We start from the raw sequence: 7381 nt of genomic DNA, 5'->3' as shown, positions 1-7381 counted from the left end.
ACCTCTCCATGCCACTTTTGAGAATTTGTGCTTATGATGAGGATGACACAGGCTCGGGTGTTGGCTTTGCTGCATGGATGGGCTGGCGAAACAGATGCTAAGAGGAGGGGAGACTGTGGCTTGGGCCAAGATGGGAAGCCTCACCAAGAGCTCCCTGGTGTGGCAAGCCTCAGGTTTCCTCAGCATCCTCCTGGTGGAACTTGTCCACCACCTCTTGAATTTCCCACATTGCCAGGCACTTCTCAAACTTGTCAGGAGACGCCAAGCTATGACCCATTCACAGGTGCTTTTTTCCCCCCTTAGTCTCCTAAGGGGCTGGTTGCAAATTGCTTCCTGAAATCAGGCTCCTTCCTTGCACACTGGCAGGCCAAAACAGACCCCTGAGCTGATGGAGGCTCTGGAAAATGTTGTTTCACGCTCGGCTCTTTCAGCACCCTGCACCAGGCACAGGAGGCTGTTCAGTCCTTGTTCTTCATTTCAACACCACCAATATTGACCTTTTCTTTCCTTAATGAGAAGGGATTCAGGGAGGCAGGAGGGACAGGAAAGGAGGTTTGTTCTTTGCTCCTGCTTTGTGAGCCAAGCAGAGGAGAGAGACACAGGGTTCACTTGCGGGGCTTTTCACCTTGACATTGTTGGAAAATGGAAGTGCTGGGCAGGAGGGTTTTACTGCTTTCTGCAGTCTGGGAAGGGGTTTTGCCACAAGGCAGAGGAGAGGCCATGTTGAAAACCAGCTGCTCTTTGGGGGTTTTTTCTTCCTCAGTCTGCAGATCAAATCATGGGTGCTCAGCAATGGCAAGTTTAGAGTCCACTGCTCAGAGATCAGGGTAAAAAGAACTTGGTCCCTATGAACCAAAATGTCTGCCCCTATCTACACTGCTCATGTCCAAAGGTCTCAGTTGGGTCTTTAGGAAGGAGATGTTTTTTGCAAATTTCTGCTTCCGGGGTCAGGAAATAGAGGTTCTAATTTTTACAACAGAGGATTTAATTTTGGGGGTTGTTTCTGCTGCTGCATGTTGGGGGGAAAAGGCCATGTTATGTCCTGAGAGCACAAAACCTCAATCAAAAGAGACAATTTCTCTTACTTAAAAAGAAACAAATACAAATCTCATGATTTTGGAAACCTTCATTTACAATTTATGAAGTCTGAGATTAACAGCACTGCACATGCATGAGACTTGAACAGCAGTAAGTGATTTCCCTGGCTTCATTTCATACAAAAAAAAAGTAACAAGACCTAAAAAAATTTAAACAACTATTTGGCCTCCTGCTCATGTAAATTCAGTCTAAGGCAGAATTCCCAGTGTGGATTTCTAAAGGAATCCCCAGTGAGGCAGGTAGGAAAGCCAAAGCACACATCCAGCCTTGAGCCAGTGATTTCCAACCTGTCTCACCAGTTGTGTGTGCCACAGGCAGTGCAGGATCAGGCTCTCAGCAGGTTCTGGCCCCTGCCCCGTGGCAGCCAGTGGCTCTGGTGCCATCCTTCCATCCTGCTCCTAATGGAAGTGATGACTCAGGATTAATTAAGGAGCACACCTTCCTCAGTGTGTGAGCAAGCTCCGTGTCATCTTTGCTTTTACTATGGCTGGTGATGCATCAGCCTCCAGGCTCAACCAATAATATCAGTTCTCTTATTTTGTAAACAGAACCTTAAAAATCATTTGCTTGGAAATCACCAACAGATTAACAACCTCCTGCTGTAACTTTGATTACTTACTCAGCCTGATCTAACTCAGCTGTTCCAAAGTTCTCAATTGTATAATTTGACATTTTCCTACAGGTTCTCCACAAAGAGGATGGAGAGGAGATGGGTTTTCACATGGAGCTGAGGTTTGTTTGAGGTTTGTTTTGAAACTGTGCACTCGATGGGGTGTAAAAATTGTGCGGATCATGTTAGGATAACCTGCTGCAGACCTGTCTGGAAGGAGAAGTAGAAAGGGCTGATCAAGAAATCGGAGAGACATTTTTGCAGAGCTGGAGGCCTGCTTTTGAAAAACACTGAGTTCAGTTGCACACTCACGAAAAGAAATCTCCAAATTAAACACTTTTAATATCTAAGTCAATTCCAGCCCGTTTTCAGAATGAAGGCATATATAAGCTTTTGTATCAGAAAAAAAGCAGGATAAAAAATTGAAATGTGGATCTGTATTCCTCATGGCCTTCAGATTCTTTGTTTCTCTTCCAAATTGGTTTGCTGTGTTACTGTAACTTTATTCAAACTAAGAGGGTCAGCACTTCAGGAAGAACAGACAGATAAGCCAAAAATGCCCAATCCAATGGCATCCATTTTCAGCATTAATTCAGAGCAGCTTGCAGGTTGGGCATGGGTGAGTAGATGCTGATTGAAGTTAAAAGCAGCTGATTCAGTGTATGAGCTCAGGGTACCTTTCACCACGCTCCCCTCTGCATCACAAAAAGCTGTAATATTCAGGAAAATATCCCCTCTGCCTTTCTCGTGGCTGAGTTCCTATATAAGATCAAGTTGTAAAGGTACTTTTTGACCACGCAGGGTGTGTCTCTTTGCAGGGAAGGGAGAGAGGAGGCTGAGGAACAGCCTAGACACATGAACAAAGGGAACAATAGGAACTATTCTGCAGGCAGAGGCTGCTGCATTCTTGAACACATTCACATGGATAAAGGAGATCAAATAAGAGCTTCCAAAGCTGCACTACGATAAGAGAAAAATATTACAGTGCAGTTCTGCAGGCTGGTCTGTGCAGTGATTATACAGCAGTTTGTCCAACACAGCTCCCCAGGGCCAAAATGCAATCAGTAACCCTTCCCTTAGAATCCTGGCTTCTCTGCAGATCCACAAGAGCATCTGATAACTCCCTGGCAGCCCCAGCCATGGCCGGCCTTGTGCAAAGACAGGGTAAGTTGAATGTCCGGTTTGTGCGCTTTTCACACACAGCGGGGCTGGGCTGGAGGCACAGCACAGGGAGGGATGTCCACATCCCTCCTCTGACACTCATCCACTCTTTGGACTTGGGCAACACATCCAAGTCCCAGGAGCTGCAGCTGCAGGAGGCATAGAGGGAACCAGGACTTAGTGCTGGACATCTGCACCCAAGGGAGGTATGTCCCAAAGGAAAGGGCTGGGTATGGGAGAGAGGTGGAGCAGATGGAGCTGGGCTGGTGGTGGCAGTGGCTGTTCCATAGGAGAGCCCAAGGTGGGATGTAGGTGGGTGTACCACAGGTGGGGAGAGGGATGGAGACTCTTCTTCTATGGCTCAAAAGAAGGGACAAATTCATCCCTTCTTGGCTGACTAGAGCTTCAGTCAGAGGCAGTGCCAGGGCAGTACATTGCTAGCAGCTCCAGAAAGCTGGAGCGGGGATTTTGAAGAGGAACACACAAGCAAATATTATCCAGAGCTTCTTCCAGACAGCTCTGGTTGATGTGGAGCACAAACAGCAAGCAAACGAGCAGTTTGTGTTGTAGCTCCATTAGGGCTTCGTGCCTGTGCTCTGGGGCTGGCAGGCTGCCCCTGGGCTGGGCCGGGAATGGAGAGGTGCGTCTCCCACATCCCCTGTTTCTCTGCCAGGGCGTTTCCAAGCAGCTGCAAATTGCACCACTTCTGACGCAGGACATCTCGTAACTGCAGCGCCTGCCCCGCTCTGTCTCACTGACTCTGAACTCCAGTGTTTATACCAAACCCCAGAAATGTGGCAGTGCTGTGAGAGGCTTGAAAGATGGATGATGTTAAACATCTCTAAAAGGAGTCCTGGATGTGGAGATGGTTTCTGAGCACGTCCAAAGGAGCCACTTCACCTCTGCTTCCCGCCAGCAGAATCACTCAGGGCATCTGTGTTATAAACAGATGGATGGCAGCCCAATAAAAACAGCAGCAGCTTTTATATACAGCCTCCAGTTCAAGCCCTTCCAGGAGAGACCGTTTCAAATAGCAAAGAAATACACATCAAAGCTGGCCCCCAGCATCTCCCAGGCTTGTTGGGGAGCCACAGCATCTTTGTGGTGGGTACATCACAAGCAGTCACTCCCCAAGTGGGAATCCTTCTTCCAGGAGAAAACTGGGGAGAGCAGGCATATTTGGGGATATCAAGAATGTGCATGTTCAGCTCTGCTTTTGCACCTGCTGAACTCAGGTGGGTGATATGACATTCCTGGAGCATCTTCCCTAGGGAGTGTGTCAGGTGTCATGTGAGGCTGTGCTTAGGTCTGGAATCAATGGGTACCAAGAGCTCATGGGGAGAATGTGAGCCAAAACAAAACCCAACATCATGTGGGTCCCTTTAATCCAGACTGGGCGGTGTGCTAATAGGATGGTCAGTAGCTCTGATTGCAAAGACAGTCACTCGGAAAGAAATGGAGAAAGTTGAGCACTCTGTGCCGGAAAAGGTCCTCTGCATCCCAGGGAGGGGCTGGTTGTCTGGAGGGTCACGTTGTCTGCTCCTGCTTTCCATGACAAGGTCATTAAGGACAGGGCAAAGGTGAATGGATACTCAGCTGCTGCCGTCCCCCACAGTCATCCTCAGCAGTGACACCAAGTCAGAGGAAAATCTGGGCTTGGTTACATCGCCAGCACACAGTGCAGGACCTCCCAGACATCCCTTCCTGGGGCCAACCCCTTGTACCCAGGACTGGTTCTCTGGGTTACCACAGCCTTGCAGTGGTCCATGTGCTGCCTTGGCTGACAAGCAAGGCCCAAGCCAAGAGCCCATGCATTTATCATTAAATCAGTCTAATTCCTTTTTCAGGAGAGAGGGAGGGAGAATGCAGTCTTGTTCCAGCCAAAAGAGGGTTGGTAGCAGCCTGTGCTGGGACAGGATGAATGGCTGGAGGCAGACAGGTCATGGGAGCGCAAGAAAAATATCCCTGGTGAGCTGTGCCATGAGTGTCAGTTGTCCCTGGGCCAGGAGCAGCCTGGTAGAGCCAGCACAGCAGGTAACAGGACACAAGAGTCCATTGCCTGTGCTGAAATTCTAGAAAATTACCTTTCCACGCTATTAGCACCTGGTCGGGTACCCATAACACCTACAGCTTCCTTGAGCCAAAAAAGCCTCACAGGCAAAGGTACTTTTGTCCTGGGGTAGCTCCTTCTACGCAGGATCTTTACTCCTGTAAAAAGCACAGTGTAAAATATTGTCTGATGAACTGGTGTTATGGTTTCAGTGAAAGCTTTGAGTGTTCTTGACTCAGTGTAAATAAATAATGTAAAAAGAATAATACAGAGCTAATAAAGCAATTATCTGAGAATATTACAGCCTAATCTCCAGCTCAATGAAGATAATCAGTGTTGAATCACGCCTGGAGCATCCTAAGTAAGCGGCGGTGGTTTTGATAAAGGATAGGAGTGGATTTTTGGTCTCAGCCTGTTGCTTGCCTATAGATTTCTGGAGTGATCTGTGTGAGTCCCTAAGCTGGCTGTGGGTCCACATTCCTCCTGGTGGCAGAGCTGCCTCAGCCTCCCATAGCCTTCATCCCGGGCTGGCCCAGGGAGCTGGCTGGCTTGGCCACAGCAGTGTGACCGAGCAAGTGGCACAGGAGCAGGATGGGGGTGCCACCCCCAAAGACAACGCCATGTCACAGCAGCCTCTGCTAGACCCGCGTGGTGGCAAACGGGATCAGTCTTCCCCAAAGAACTGATTCCCATGAGGAAGGGACTCCCTCTGTATCCCAGGGCTGTGTGGGCTGCAGCTGCAGCTCGGGAAGGACGCTGGCCTTGGCTGTTCAGCCACAGTGAAACACCTTTCCCTGGGGCTCCTGCGGTGGTGAACACGCGGCCTGAGCAAATTCCTGCTTGTAAAATCCTTTATCCTCGCAGAAAGGCGGGCACAGTGCAAAGGTTTTGCGGGGGCCGGACTCAGTGGTGCTTTGGAGCTCACGTTGTCACTGGCAAGGAGCAGAATGGGGCAGGAATGGGCTGCTAAATGCACAGCTCTGCAGCGAGCAGCCGTCCCAAAATAAAACAAAACACCGCGGATAAGTTGAGGATACACAAAGGAACTGACAGCCTCTGAATCTGGCTTCACATCAAGGAGTCATAACTTGAAAGCTTTATTTAGACTACTAAGAAAAACAGCTGCACTGTGACGTGCTTTAAAGGGGGATTTCTGCAAGGAGAGAAGTGCTGGACTCCTGCTGGAAGTGGAGCACCTAGCCCCTTGAAAATCCCCAGCATTGGACTGGAGAGCATTGCAGAAGGGCAGGATTTGTATTACCTGAAGAAAATAAAAATACTTTTGGAAAAAAAATATTAAAAAAAGCAAATCGCACAATTCAAGAAAAAAAGAAAAACCTACCTGAAGGAGAGCTTGGGGGAGTCGTGAGCAAGGGATAGGAGTCAGGGAGTGGATGCAGTGCTTGGCAAGCTTTTGAGTTGCCTCTCCCCCACCTCAAGTCGAGCTTCCCGGTGCTGGGCGGTGGCGACGCTGGGGAGAGGAGCCCGTGCACATGGACCTGTGCAATGTTGGAGAAAAATATTTGCGACTGTCAAACAGAGCGAGCTTGTTACGGTACCCAGCAGGGCTCTATCGCCGAATCCCTTTTTGCACAGCCATTAAAAAAAAAAAAAAAAAAAAAAAAAAAAAAAAAAAAAAAAAAAAAAAAAAAAAAAAAGCTGGGAGGGGGAGAAAACTCCAAGGCGAGATTCTTGTGAGCTCATAAATCTCGGCGATCTAGCTGGGTCCCAGGACTGATGAAATCGCCGGGAAGCTCAGTGGCCTGGTTTCCGCAGCGCTGCCCGCCCTGCCTCCGCTAGCGACCGTATCACTGGGAGAAAAATGGAGCCAAGCTTTTGGGAGAGGGGTGGCTTTTTCCGAGCAACAGGGAAGCTGTTACAGCCAAGGCTTTCTTAGGATGAAATGATTTAAGCACCTCTCCGGCATCCTGCTGATCTTTTGGAGGCGGGGAGCCTGATAGCTGAGACTCCTCGGGATGATAATTGTGGTGTATTTGTAGAATCAAAGGTTTCCCCTTGGAGCGGGGCCAGCAAGCTTTGGGAAGAAGAATGGATCCAATACAAAGGGGTTTTTTAAAAGCCCATTAAGTCGCCTAGGGGCTGAGCTCAGATTCCCACCGCCTCGGCAGTCAGGGCTGAGGGAGCAAGGTTTCGTTCCCATCGGCTTAGCCCAAGTGGGAAAGTTCTCTTTCCCCATTCCTCCCTGTCCCAGGTCTCCACAGAGAGGGGGATCACCCTGGGGTCTGGGTGCAGACCCTGACCCGGGAGGGAGCTGGGGGCTGCCATCTCCCTCTCCTGCACCCCAACAGCCTAGCCGGCTGTGGGAGGCTGTCAGGGGCTTGAGGCTCCCGCGATACCCATGGCTGGGAGCTGCTGGAGACCTGTGAGACTTGGCGTGTGCTTGAATCCTGTGCTCATCATTTGCACTGTCCCTGATACATAAACCAGCATCAGAGAGATGT

General features: G+C 49.4%; 2 long non-coding RNA genes across 4 annotated transcripts; one reads left to right on the top strand and one right to left on the bottom strand.

The window, feature by feature from the left end:
* Positions 1 to 1799: 1799 nt before the first annotated feature.
* Positions 1800 to 5187, top strand: LOC136291850 (uncharacterized). 3 transcript variants are annotated; one of them, XR_010721774.1, is made up of 3 exons: positions 1800 to 1830; positions 2808 to 2872; positions 3543 to 5187. It is a non-coding gene; the product is annotated as an uncharacterized lncRNA (long non-coding RNA). The 3 variants fall into 3 exon arrangements; XR_010721776.1 differs by having other exon boundaries at positions 1800 to 1841; XR_010721775.1 differs by having other exon boundaries at positions 1802 to 1830; positions 2789 to 2872.
* Positions 5188 to 6000: 813 nt separating this feature from the next.
* LOC136291851 (uncharacterized) lies at positions 6001 to 6907 on the bottom strand. Its single transcript, XR_010721777.1, has 3 exons — positions 6836 to 6907; positions 6262 to 6418; positions 6001 to 6180 (listed from the first exon to the last, which is right to left on the bottom strand). It is a non-coding gene; the product is annotated as an uncharacterized lncRNA (long non-coding RNA).
* Positions 6908 to 7381: the final 474 nt, after the last annotated feature.

Source organism: Chamaea fasciata, unplaced genomic scaffold, assembly GCF_029207755.1.
Source record: "Chamaea fasciata isolate MVZ Bird 193981 ecotype frontalis unplaced genomic scaffold, bChaFas1.0.hap1 SCAF_7, whole genome shotgun sequence".
NCBI classification, from domain to species: domain Eukaryota; kingdom Metazoa; phylum Chordata; class Aves; order Passeriformes; family Sylviidae; genus Chamaea; species Chamaea fasciata.
Note: the sequence above shows the minus strand (reverse complement) of the source record. Positions and strands in the feature narration are given on the sequence as shown.